The sequence below is a fragment of the Chelonoidis abingdonii genome, chromosome 4 (genome assembly GCF_003597395.2).
Source record: "Chelonoidis abingdonii isolate Lonesome George chromosome 4, CheloAbing_2.0, whole genome shotgun sequence".
In the NCBI taxonomy this organism is placed as follows: domain Eukaryota; kingdom Metazoa; phylum Chordata; order Testudines; family Testudinidae; genus Chelonoidis; species Chelonoidis abingdonii.
The window spans coordinates 133,372,930-133,385,610 of NC_133772.1; the positions used below are offsets into that span (position 1 = coordinate 133,372,930).

General features: G+C 48.2%; 1 protein-coding gene across 2 annotated transcripts in view; it reads left to right on the plus strand.

Moving 5' to 3' along the window:
* Positions 1 to 268: 268 nt before the first annotated feature.
* TNFAIP2 (TNF alpha induced protein 2) overlaps positions 269 to 12,681 on the plus strand; it is a 38,036-nt gene continuing 25,623 nt past the window's right edge. The window contains exon 1 of one of the 2 annotated variants that reach the window (XM_032771618.2): positions 269 to 445. The gene's annotated coding sequence lies outside the window, so the exon portion shown is untranslated. Of the gene's footprint in view, positions 446 to 10,445; positions 10,624 to 12,681 lie in introns of those variants that run through there. The other variant, XM_032771619.2, reaches the window with a different exon arrangement.

Here is a 12,681-nt window from a genome sequence, read left to right on the forward strand (position 1 = left end):
AAGTGACCGTTTCAGGGAAGTCAAAGACAAATCTGAACTAAAGGAATCTGAAAGAAATCCCCATATATACAGATTTTTAAGGACATAAACATTTCTACCTACATAGGGGAGGTTAGCTATAAAAATGGCCCCATTTCCACCGAGAAATTGACCATTCCAAAACTGTTTTCATGAACGGATGTCAAAGGGTTTCAGGTAACAGCGGTGCTGCCTGCTGGTAGCCAGTGTGTAGCAGAGTAAACTTGTTTTTTCAAAAGGCTGTTGAAAATGACTTGACTTGCAAGCTGCCAGAAGCCATTTTAAATATCCATGCTTGGAAACTGTTTCAGAAGGTGTTGGATTGCTCAGTGCATGAGCACCTGAGTCGAAGCACTCACGTTAGAGCACCAACCAGGAGGTACCTGGAGTCGAAAGAGGAAGGATACATCTGAAATACTGAGCAATGGTGAGTAACAAGCAATTTTGCTGAGCAACATTTGGAAATCTAGGATTCTCTTTTCTCTGGATAGCACCAGTAGCTTAAGTATTTGAAGAAAATATACAGCTTGCATATCCCCACCTCATTTGGTGTTGTAGAGGGTTAACTGCTGCATGTTTGAGTTAATACCACAACAGATGTGTGCCTTCAGAAGTTGTTAACAAGGGCAAGTTTATATAAATAAGGAGCATTAAAGGCATGAAGGTGGGGTCATAAGACAACTGTAGTGTGGTGTTTTCATATAGCTTTCTATTCCAGAATCTCAAAGTACTTAACACGCATAATTATGCCTCATACCCTTCCTTTGATATAGGTAATTATTGCCGCCAACATCCCAGTACAGATAGGGAAAATGAAGCACAGATGTTAAGTAGATTGCTCAAGATCACACAGCCGGTGGAAGAGCCAAAGATAGAATTCAACTCTCCTGACTGTCTTCTGCTCTAACCACTAATCAATGCTCCCTCCCTATTGAAAAGGCAGCACTGAGAATAGAAAATGCTGGAACACATTTGCATTTTAATTTAGGTGTGCCGCAGCTTGAATAACCCCATTTCCGCTCTCTGAAAGCCTGTTAGCACCAGCAAAGAGGAGAAAACTAATCTTTCTCTTGGCAAATCTCCAGGCACAGATTTCTTAAGCCAAATCAGTTCCTATCAAAAGATGTTTCAGGCAAAGACGGGGAAGTGAGAATATTTCCTGTCCTGACTAACACCATTCACACAACTGTCTCCATTGACTCTGCCACAACAATAGCCACAAGAATCATAGAAATAAACAAGAATATCTCTATCTATTTTTGCACAAAGGGTCACCATAGAATCATTGTTCTCAGACATTATTCATTAATATTCACCATTAAATATATTTAACAATAATACTACTTAGACCTCACATAGCACTTGATAAAAGTAAAGTATCACAGTCCCCATTGTATAGATGGGGAAACCAAGGCAGAAAGTGCTAAGTGATTTGCCCAAGGTCATAAAGCAGTTCAATGGCAGACCCAGGACTAGCACACAAGTCCCCTAACTGCTGGGCAGTGCCCTAGCTGCTAGACCATACTGCCAACATTACTAGCCCCTGTACATTTAAAACATACCAGTGACAGCTGGGCCCAAACTGAAACCTCAAATATGGACCTTCCTCCAACAAGTATCTGGGTGAGGATGTCAGACCAGTCACAAAAATGAACCCCTCCTCCAACCTACATTTCAGAGTGCTGCTGTCAGATTTGAATTCCTGGTCCCAAACCCACATTTTGGTTTTGATTTTGGGTTAGGTCAAAACCAGATGGGCCCTACATTGAGAGTTTAGTACGAATGTGGCTCAAGATGGCACAAATATCTAGAACAGCTGATTGTAAGAGATTTATAGCATTTTAAGCCAAGATCTCAAAAGAACTGCTCGAGATCTTGGAAGCATCAAGCCACCACCCTGGCTCAGGTTAGTCCTCTAACCCAAACCTAAAGTTTGGCAGCTAGTGCTCACAAGGCACTCTTACAGCATGTCTACACTATGAACTTAACTTGATCTATGTCAGGTCGACTTACAGGCACTGCTGCAATGACTGTGGTAGTTCATGTCCATGCTGTCCTCCCTTCTGTTGGTAGTGTGCGTCCTCCCCAGGAGTGCTTCCATCGACTTAAAAGCGGCAGTGCTCCATGGCTCTCCAGAGCTCTCAGCTCCGTGCACGGCTCCTCACCTGGAGCTGGGATGCCCCCCACCCTTGGCTCCCCTCTGAGAGCAGGGCAGCCACGCTGGGCTTCTTGGCTCCCCTCTGGGAACGGGGCAGCCAGCTGGACACCAGGCATAGATCTCCCCACTGGGAGCCTGGCTTCCCCCCCTGTCCACCCCTCCCCCCCCGGCTCTCAGCTGCTTGCTTCCTGATGGGAGCATGGCAGCTGACTGGACTCAGGGTGAAAAGCTACCCGGTGGGCTCAGCCATGCTCCTAGTGGGGAGCAGGGAGCCCAGAGCCCAGGGAGGTAGCTGGGCTCCTGGTAGGGAGATCTGCACACAGTGTCTGGTCAACTGTCCTGTTCATGGCAGGGAGCAGGAAGCAGAGAAGCCCGGTGCAGCTGTCTCATTCCTGGTGGGAACAGGGAGCAGAGAGCCCCAGGGGGCAGTTGGGCTCTTGGTGGGGAAATCTGTGCCCAGAGCCCAGTCAGCTGCCATGCTCCCAGCGGGTAGTGGAGAGCCAAGGCCCTGGGTGGCATCCCTGCTGGGAGTGGGGAGCCAGCACCCCAGGGGGCTCCTCTCAGGAAGCGGGAAGTCCAGGCAGCAGCCTGAGTTGGGAGCCTGGGTAGCAGGCTGGCTTGGAGTGGAGACCGGGCAGCAGCCCAGCTGGGGAGCCAGAAGCCAGCTTTCTTGTCAATTTCTCCAGCAGAACAACAAGAAAGACAGCCAACAGATATAAGTAGCACAGTATCTACTGGGACACTGTGTTGCCCTAACTACACCAACATAAGCCCTATGCCTCTCGTGGAGGTGGAGTTATTATGTCAGTGAAGTAGCTCTTACACCGGCAGGAGCAAGGCTGTAGTGTAGACACTGACATAATTAGGTTGACATAAGCTTCTTGTGCAGTAATGGGAGGCGGGGCACAGGCACATTCCATTACTGGGGATGGGGGCTGACTGAAAAAGTTTGAGCACCGCTGGGTTAGAGGGAAAGAAACCCTGATTGCAGGTCAATATTTAGGTACTACATTGCCGAAGAATACTGCTACCTTTGTGCTCTGACTCATTTTAAATAAAATGCAAAGCAGTTTCAATAACTGGTTCCATCACCCCCTCCTCTTAAAGCAAGAGATCACATTCCCTCATTCACCCATCTCACAAAGATCCCTTTGAGCTACCAGCTGCTTTCTTTCAGACACTTGACACTGCCGCTTCCTTTTGGCTCAAACTTCCCAGCCTCATCCTGCAGGCACTACCTCTCCCTCTCGAACAAGGTACCCCCTTTTCACACAGGTACTACTAGCTGATCAGGTGTTTCCCCTCACAGTCTGGGTTCCATCAATCAGACTTACTGAAACTGAAAAACCCTCAGCTAACACTACACCCCATACATGCCTATATTTCTGGCCCAAAGACACAAAAATATGGCCACAGAGTCTCTTGGCACACCTACCTCAATAAATTCACCAGGGCCCTCCATATTCAGTTGCTCTTGGCTGCGCCCAGTCCACCCTAGCCAATATATTCCATTCTTTTCTCTTAGGATCTCTGAAGCAATGACCAGCTCAGCATCTATGAACAATGCGGGGCACACTAGATATTGGCCACGTGTCTCACATCAATGTATCCAGCTCAAACACTCCCATCAACAGATTTTTTGGGGAGGTGGGGGAAATAGAGGTGTTTGGAAGGGGACACAATTGAGCTCTGCTGTGGTATGTGGTTGGCTGTAGAATTCCATTGTTAAATCTGATGATGGTGTCCAGGAAGTTGATGCTGATGGGGGAGTGTTCCAGAGAGGGTTTAATGGATGGGTGATGGTTGTTGAAGTTGTGGTAGGAATCTATGAGGGATTTTAAGTCATTTGTCCAGAGAACAAAAATATCACTGATATATCTCCAGTATATCATTGGTTTTGTGATGCATTTGTTCAGAAATTCTTCTTCAAGGCAGCTGTGGGGGGGCTCCCTGGACCCCATATATCCAGTCCGTCCGTTGTTTACCCTCTCTTCTGCCCTGGTTGGCAGCGCTTGCAGGAGCTCTGTCAGGGAAGCCACCCACAGGCAGAGGGTAGCTCCTCCTCATCTCTTCCCCTTGCAAGAGGGGAGGATCTGGCTGGCACGAGGACCAGTCTCTCAGGCAGCCCTTAGAGATTCAACTCTATGGGCTCAGTCTCTCAGAGTCCATTGCCCCTTCACAGGGTTTACCTTCTACCCCTCTTCCTGGGACATACTGCTTTGTTGTCAGTCAGGGCAGCTTCAGGAACAGTGTGTCTCGCAGCTGTCTCCTCCTTGGCTGGACTATCTCTGTTACCAGCAGTCTCTGGGTGGAGCAGCCTTCTTCTTGTTCATCATCCCTTCCTGTGGTAAGTTTCCCTCTTTTAAGCTCCTGTCTCTTCAGGCTGAACAAACCTTGCAGGTGCATCTCGTTACATGGAACAGGCCCAGAGGAGTCCATGGAACAGGCCCACAGGAGCCCTTCACAATGGCCCGTGCAGAGGATGGCATATTGGAGAACCATCCTAGTACACAGGGCTGTTCCCATGGTTTGGACAAAGTGTTTGTTGTTGAATGTAAAATTGTTATGGGGAGGATAAACTGGATGAGTTTGGTGATGTGTTTGGGGTGAATATCTGAGGGTTGTCCATTGTCTTGTAAGTATTTGAGGCAGGCAGTGATGCCATCAGTGTGATGGATGTTGGTGTATAAGGAGGTGACATCCATGGTGACAAGAACGGTGTTCTGAGAGAGGTTGTTAATGTTGCAGGGTTTGTGGAGGAAGTTGGTTGTATCCTGGAGGAAGCTGGCCCTTTCTGTGGTGAGTGGTTTGAGGGTGGTTTCTATGAGTCCCGATATTCCTTCAGTGCCACGGCCAGATATGATGGTTCCGCCTGGGTTCCCTTGTTTGTGTATCTTGGGAAGAGTGTAGAAGGTCCCTAGGATGGGTTTATGAAGTTTGTAGAATTTATCTTGGAGTTGTTAGGAGAAGGAATTGATGATATCCTTAAATTCCTGGGTAAAGTGTGGTGCAGGGTCTTCTTTGAGTTCTTGATAGTTGTTGGCGTCAGAGAGTTGGTGGTTAGCTTTGTTAACGGAGTCATCACAGTTGAGGACTACAATGGTGCCCCCTTTGTCTGCTGCTTTAATCTCTATCTGGTAGCTAGATTTCAGGGACTGTATGGCTGTCCTTTCGGCAGTGAAGAGATTATGGTGGATGTGAGCTGACATTCAAAATCTTGTAAGGAAATGGGTGTCTTGCTAAGTTTCTGTGAACTCACTAAGTGACTTAGTTACCTCTTCTGAGCAGAATAGAGCAACTGTTTGATTGTTTGGTCACATGGGCAAATTCCTGTGTGGGCTAAATTGATTCCAGACTTTTTTCTGTTTGTGACATATGATAAGATCAATCCCTGTATCCAAAGAAAAAGGCTACTGCATTAACTCAGCTCCCTATACCCTCTATGGAAAAGCTGATTTAGTATACAGTAGTTTTTCCAATTCAACCTGCTTTGGGAACTATTCCATAGACTCAGCTACAGGGCTGCACTTATGTTGTTTTTACGCAGTTAAACTCCTCCAGTTATTTAAGACTCAGAAAGTGAGTGTGTTTCCAAATCAGATTCTAAGATATCTGAAACAGGGACCATGGCTAGCTATGTGTTAGTACGTGGTTTTAGTCTGTAATCAAAAAACAACCTGATTGTACATGTATTGGCATCCTAGAATTTGTTCATGGGCAGCTGGATTCATACAGGATTTAAATTAGCTCAGCTCTTGGAAAACCCCAGTGGGGAAATAAAATTACCGATCACTAGTAATCCAGCTAATTAAACGTGCTTAACCAGAAATCTCAGACTCATCTCAATGAACAAGTGTATTCAGATAAGAAAGCACTTATTCGTCTATAATTAATTTGTTGACTTTGGAATGTCACAAGAGGAACTTCATAACAAACCTGATCATATCACACAGTAATTGTATCAGTTTCCTGCCTACACCACAATGGTATAAAAAAGATGGTTGCTTATACATACAGCAAAGTTATCTTGCATTTCCCTTCTTTTTGAAGGGGAAGTGATTATTCATTCTGTTGCACAAAATGCATTCATTACAGGACATATCACACTTGTATGATCTTGGCCATTAGAATGTAGACATCAGGACTGGCTCTCGGTATGCAGAAGTGATCAGTGAACCTTAAAGTTTGCTGTTCAGATTTGGGAAGGATCCAAAATGCTTATCCAAATCTTATAAAATGGTTTATCCTCTGAACCCTCTTGAGCTCACAAAATGAGGCAGGAAATCTCATTGGAAGAAGTTCTCTTTCAGATTTCCAGAAACTCTCTCTCAGATAAATCCTCAGCTGGTGCAAATAGGTGCCACTCTGTTGAAATCAATTGAACTACATTGATTTTACACCAGCTGAGGATCAGACTAACAGACAGATCCCATAAACTAAGATAAGTTAGATCCTTTCATTCATTTGCTCATGAAACAAGGGAGGGTACCACTGCATGTACGCCTATGTCTATTTACACCAACTGAGGAGCAGACTCTCCCTCTCTTCAGTTCTTCTGCAGCACCTGTCATATTAGCATCTAGAACATTAGTTCTCAAACTTTTGTACTGGTGACCCCTTTCACAAGCAAGCCTCTGAGCATGGGCCCCCTCCCTTATACATTAAAAACACTTTTTTATATATTTAACACCATTATAAATGCTGGAGGCAAAGCAGGGTTTGGGGTGGAGGCTGGCAGCTCGTGACCTCCCCCTCATGTAATAACCTTGCCACCCCCTGAGGGGTCCTGACCCCCAGTTTGAGAACCTCTGATCTAGAACCTTTGCTCTTGACTCGGAACAGAAAAACTGTGGCAGTAGCTGTCCCGTCTCCTTATATTGTGATGCTGGTGGAGGAGATGAGAACTCTTTCTGAATACAACAAAGCTTTAAAAAAAGATTCAACACAAGTTTGGGTCTGGAATGAGTCGATAGGCTGCTTCACATTCTTGAGCCAGCGCTTTCAACCCCATTATCTGCACTAGACCCACGTGGAGATCCACCTCTAATCTTGTACGTATGCCCCTGCATGCTGCTTGGAAAGCATTATCCAGGAGGTAGGCACTTGGCACTGGAGAGTGGCAGGTGGCAAACTGGAAGAAATGGCATATTTGAGTGCTCACTCCACATCCAAGTTCATCAGTTGTAAGCAGCGGCCTCTCTGCAATTTAACTTTCAAAACTGTAGCCTTAGTGTCTGCACTGTAACACCCACGGCTGGCCCGGGTCAGCTGACATCGGCTTGTTGAACTCAGCCTGCAAAGCTATAAATTGCAATGTAGACGTTCAGGCTCAGAGCCCAGGCTCTGAGACCTTGCAAGCCGGGTGGGTCTAGACCAGGGTTCAGCAACCTTTGGTTCACAGGCCATCAGGGAAAGCCCCTCGTGGGCTGGGATGGTTTGTTTACCTGCAGTGTCTGCAGGTTCAGCCGATCGCAGCTCCCATTGGCCACGGTTCGCCGTTCCAGGCCAACTGGGGCTGCAGGAAGCGGCACGGGCCGAGGGATGTGCTGGTTGCCCCTTCCCACAGCCCCCATTGGCCAGGAACGGTGAACTGCAGCCAGTGGGAGCTGCGATCGACCAAACCTACGGATGCAGCAGGTAAACAAACCGTCCCGGCCCGCTAGAGGATTTCCCTGATGGGCTGCATGCCAAAGGTTGCCGAACCCTGATCTAGGCTCCAGCCTGGGCCAAAATATCTTGCATGGTCCCCAGGAGCGGCGCCAGGGTATCTGACGCCCTAGGAGGACGGCCATTTCGCGGGTGGCACGCGGGTCTGGGGGACCTACCGCAGTCATTTTGGTGGGCGGTCCGCTGCTGGAAAGGCCCCGGTGGAGCTGCCACAGTCATTTCGGCAGACAGTCCGCTGGTCTAAACGTTCCAGTGGACCTGCCGCAGGCATGACTGCGGTAGGTCCGCCGGAGCCTTTAGACCAGCGCACCATCCGCCGAAATGACTGCGGCAGCTCCACCGGAGGCATGACTGCGGTAGGTCCGCCGGAGCCTTTAGACCAGCGGACCGTCCGCCGAAATGACTGCGGTAGGTCCCCCAGACCCGCGTGCCACCCCACCCCGGTAAAATAGCGCCCCCCAAAATTCTGGCGCCCTAGGCCATTGCCTAGGTCACCTAAATGGTAGCGCCGGCCCTGATGGTCCCACAGCCCAAGCCCTTGAGCCCAAGTCAGCTGATCTAAATCAGCCAACAGGTGTGCCGTGGGTTTTTTATTGCAGTGTAGACATACCCAAAATTGCATACAGGTGCAGTTGCCTAATGACATTCAAATGAGTGGAGCAGCTGGGCGGAGAACAGTGAATGGGAGACAGATAGTAGAAGGAGGAAAAAACACTCAGGCTTTTCTTCACTTCTTCCACAAACCCTCCTGGGCTGTTTTCTCACCAGGTGTGCCCACATGTCAGAACTGCCTGGACTCTGTATGAGAGTTGGACTAAGCTTTTGGGGGCAGGGACACTATCATCATCTTACACATTCTGCAAAGCTCCAGATGCATCTCCAGTGCTATATGAATAACAAATCTGACTTGAACTGAGATACTATGCATGGCACAGCACATTAACCCTTTCTGGTGGCCTGCCATGGTACTCAGACCAAAAGCAGTGCTGCCTGCCTCCCATCCCCTCACAGTTTCCTCTGAGCAAAGTGGGTTGGAGGGAACGGGCACGAAACTGGCAACAATAACTATCATAGCCCATTTCCCATCCCTCCATGCCTTGCTGCTTGCATGTAGAACAGGACAGACAGAGATGTGAAACAGCAGGAGACCCCATCTGGCAGAGCCAGAGGATCAAGCAAAGCCAAAGGACAGAGCATTGGGGCTCCAGGTCTTTCCTACTTCAAGAAGTCCCCAATTGGGTTGGTGCTTAGAAAAGCAACAAATGTATGTTATTAATCCCCTTGAGCACCCATCTGCCTTTCCGTGCTTGTTGCTCCTATGAGGCTTAATATATCTTCAGCCACCTCTCAGCTGTAACTCCTTGAGTCCTAAAGTAACCTACATTCCACACAAGGTACGTGCCCACCTGTATCTGGAGGATAGTCCATGAATGACTATTAGCTAAGATGGTCAGGGATGCAACCCCATGCTCTGGGTATCCCTAGCTTCCGATTGCCAGAAACTGGAACTAGACAATAGGGGATGGATCTCTTGATAATGGCCCAGTTATGTTCATTTCCTCTGAAGCATCTGGCATTGGCCGCTGTTGGGTGACAGGGTAGTGGGCTAGATGGATCATTGGTCTGACTCATTCTTATGTTCTTCTGTACAAATCTGGGGCCACTTATTGAAGCTTATTTATCCCAACAATGCAGAATCCTGAGACTGAGACAGTGGAGAGTCATTTACACGGGAGCTGGGGATGACCCCAAATCATTGTTTCCTACATAGATGGGTTAGTTTTAGACTGGTGCAGCACTGGGATTTTTATCCCAGGGAACATTTCTTATTCCTGAAACCTTTAATGTGATATTTTACATGGAACAGGATGAACAAAAAATGCCATTGAATGTTTTGAAAATTTTCCACTGGCTACCTTGGTGGCAATGGCAGGCAGCTGGGGGCACCAGGAACCACTTACCCAGCAACTGTGAACCCTGGTGATTGAGCAGAATCAGCATTTCCCAAGAGAAAGCACAGAAGGGCATGAGACCAGCCTGCGGGGTGGACCATGAATTTCCTTTTGCGGGGGGAGCAGGTTCTTTTCTTTTAAGTTACTGTGTAAGTACTTGGGGAGGGAGCCATGGAGAAAGGGAGGCCAATGCTGGGAGGAGATGGACTCTTTCCGAAGGGATATAGCAGATCAAGGACATGCTCCTAGCTGGTACCTAGCAAGGCAGGGATGAAGGAGCCTGCCAACATGGGCGCGGGCCATCTTCGACTGTGTCTTGAGTGGGAATTTACACCGAGCCATGACAGCCTGGTGCCGATGGCATCACAATCAGTTTCCCAGCCGGTCAATCAGAATTCCGCTTTGGACAATCCGCGGCTGTGGCGTCAGGGGGACTATTGCCCAATCAGTTTTGCCAGGTTCCCCCCTGGGTATTACGCGCGGGTGCCTGCCATTGAGGATGAGCGCTTCGGGCAGCCGTCGGAGCCCAGCCCTGCTCCTGCCATGGGGGCAGCAGCTGTGCTGTAGCCCCACCTCCTGGCCTCTGCCCCACTAGCCCCCGCTCCCCGCCGCGGCGCGGGGGAATTCCGGGCTCCCCCTTCCCGCAGCCCCCTGTCGGGCCCAACCGCGGGCGGAGTTCCCCGGGGCCCGGTCCTCCCTCCGCCCCCATAGGCTGCTCGCTATATAGCCGCCGCACCGAGCTCCTCCAGCAGCAGCGGAGCTGAATCATCACCTGCGGCAGGAGCGAGCGCCAGAGCCACGCAAGCCAGTCTGGGACGGCCGGACAGAGTAAGTCACCCCAGCGCTCCTTGTGCTTTCCAGCTGACCTGTCCCCCCGCTAGTGGGGTCGGTGCCTTCTCTCCCCGTGCCCCACTCTCCTGCTCCCCCCTCGAGCCTGTCCCTGCTGAAGGGCTTGTGACGGGAGTAGGGAATTCACTGCAGGCAAACGCTAAACCCTGGATCTCTCTGGGACCTGCCAGTTTTTGTGCCCTTGAAATAGACACCGGACCTAACTGCTCCCACTACATCACAAAACCCCAGCCCCGGCAGCATGAAACCTGGATCGGGCCCCTGGTGGATCCTGTCAGATTTTGGCCCCAAGCTCCCAAATTTTATAGCTTAAACTCCTGGGCACTGAAAAATCATCAACCCCCAGGATCCCACTGCAGCAGCACCACACAAACCCAGTTCTGTCTTCCTAGATCCATCCTGTTTTTGGTATTCACCGCCTAAATTCCATGTCCCGGAGTACACCTGGAGCTGCTCCTCCAGCACCAAAAATTCCAGTGAAAAGTGCTGTATAAACAGGGATCCAACATGGGGCTCCAGATGGATTTTAGCAGTTTGGGTCCCGACTCCCAAATCATTCTAGGGAGAAAACAGTTCCTCCTACTTCACTGCAAAAATCCAGACTGGTCCTGCCCTGACACATCCCAGCCCAATAACATTGGAAAGACATCTGGTGCCTGGATTCTGCCAGTTTTTAACCACAATGGGCAGTTACAGTATTGCTGTATACTGCTGGACATACAGCAACACTTTGAACCTCCCCCCTGATGTTTTAGCCCCCTTTTGAAGGTGCAAAGGTAATTCCCATCCTGGAATCACTTTACTTGGAGAGCCCACCTCACCCTAGAACATCTCCTACCTTGTGGAATCTCACCATATACCTAAGAAGTGATCTCTTCCCCTGCAATGGCTATGAGGACGGTTAATTGGATGATGTTTTCAACTCCAGAGTGAACTATCTTCTTAACATTTGTATAGAGGGCTTCTCCTTGGTGCTGTTGCAGAGAGGGCTGTTATTAAAGCATATGACTGAAAGTCACATCTGGTTCTGTTTCCATCGTGCCCATGGAGAAATGGGCACACATTTTATGGTCAGATGTTAAGAAATACTCATCACCCAGCAGCTCCTCTGGGATTCTCAATCAAGAGCTCAGCTCTTTTGAAACTCTGGCCTCTTCATGTAATTGACCAATGGGGAGTTGAGCTCTTTTGAAAATCTGCCCCTTAATTTCAGTGCTTCCCTTTCCTCATCGGTAAAACAGGGATAATAGCTGCTTCCCAGAGCTAAGTATTTCTGCAACAGGCTGAGCCATCCTGGCAAGGAAGATGCTGTGTAAGTACAAAGTACTGTTAGAACTCTGTGTCTACAGTAGAAGTTGCCTGTATCCTTCTCCCATTCTCTTTGTTTGCATCTTTTAATAAGTTTAGACAATGTTTCTAACCACAGTACTGAAGGAATGTCATGCAGATACACTAAGGAAGCTGTGTGAGGAAAAATACAATGAATAATAATTTACATTCTGCACATGCACTGGTATTTATTTATATATAGTAATGAGAGTTTTGGCAGGCACACAAAGTAAATTAATTACAGAAACCAGTTTTTAAACAGCTAGCCAGTTGTCTAATATCCTGGGGCCAGATTAAGCTCACCGATATAAATGTGCCACTCCCACTAATGTCCATGGATTTGTGTTCAGGTCTGAGAGCACAATTTGGCCCATGGAAGACTGTGTTGAAATGGAGTCCTAGATTCTCAAGATGCTAATAATTGTTTACATTTAAACCAACTTGAAACCTAGTTTCAAAGGGAGATAGAAGAAATTTCAGCTACTACGCTTTCCTGTGTCCCCTAGTAGGTTTTATGATTTTTTTTTTTTTGGTAATTTTTTTCCCCCAGTGCGTTTTGAAAAATCCTCATTAACGAGAGAAAGTGACTTAGATGCCTTAGTCACATAGGAAAAATTTTTCAAAAGCGCTTAAGTTCTATTTTCAGAGGTGATTTGGGAGCCCAAATCATAGGGACTTGCTCTCCTAAGTGCCTGAGTCACTTTTGAA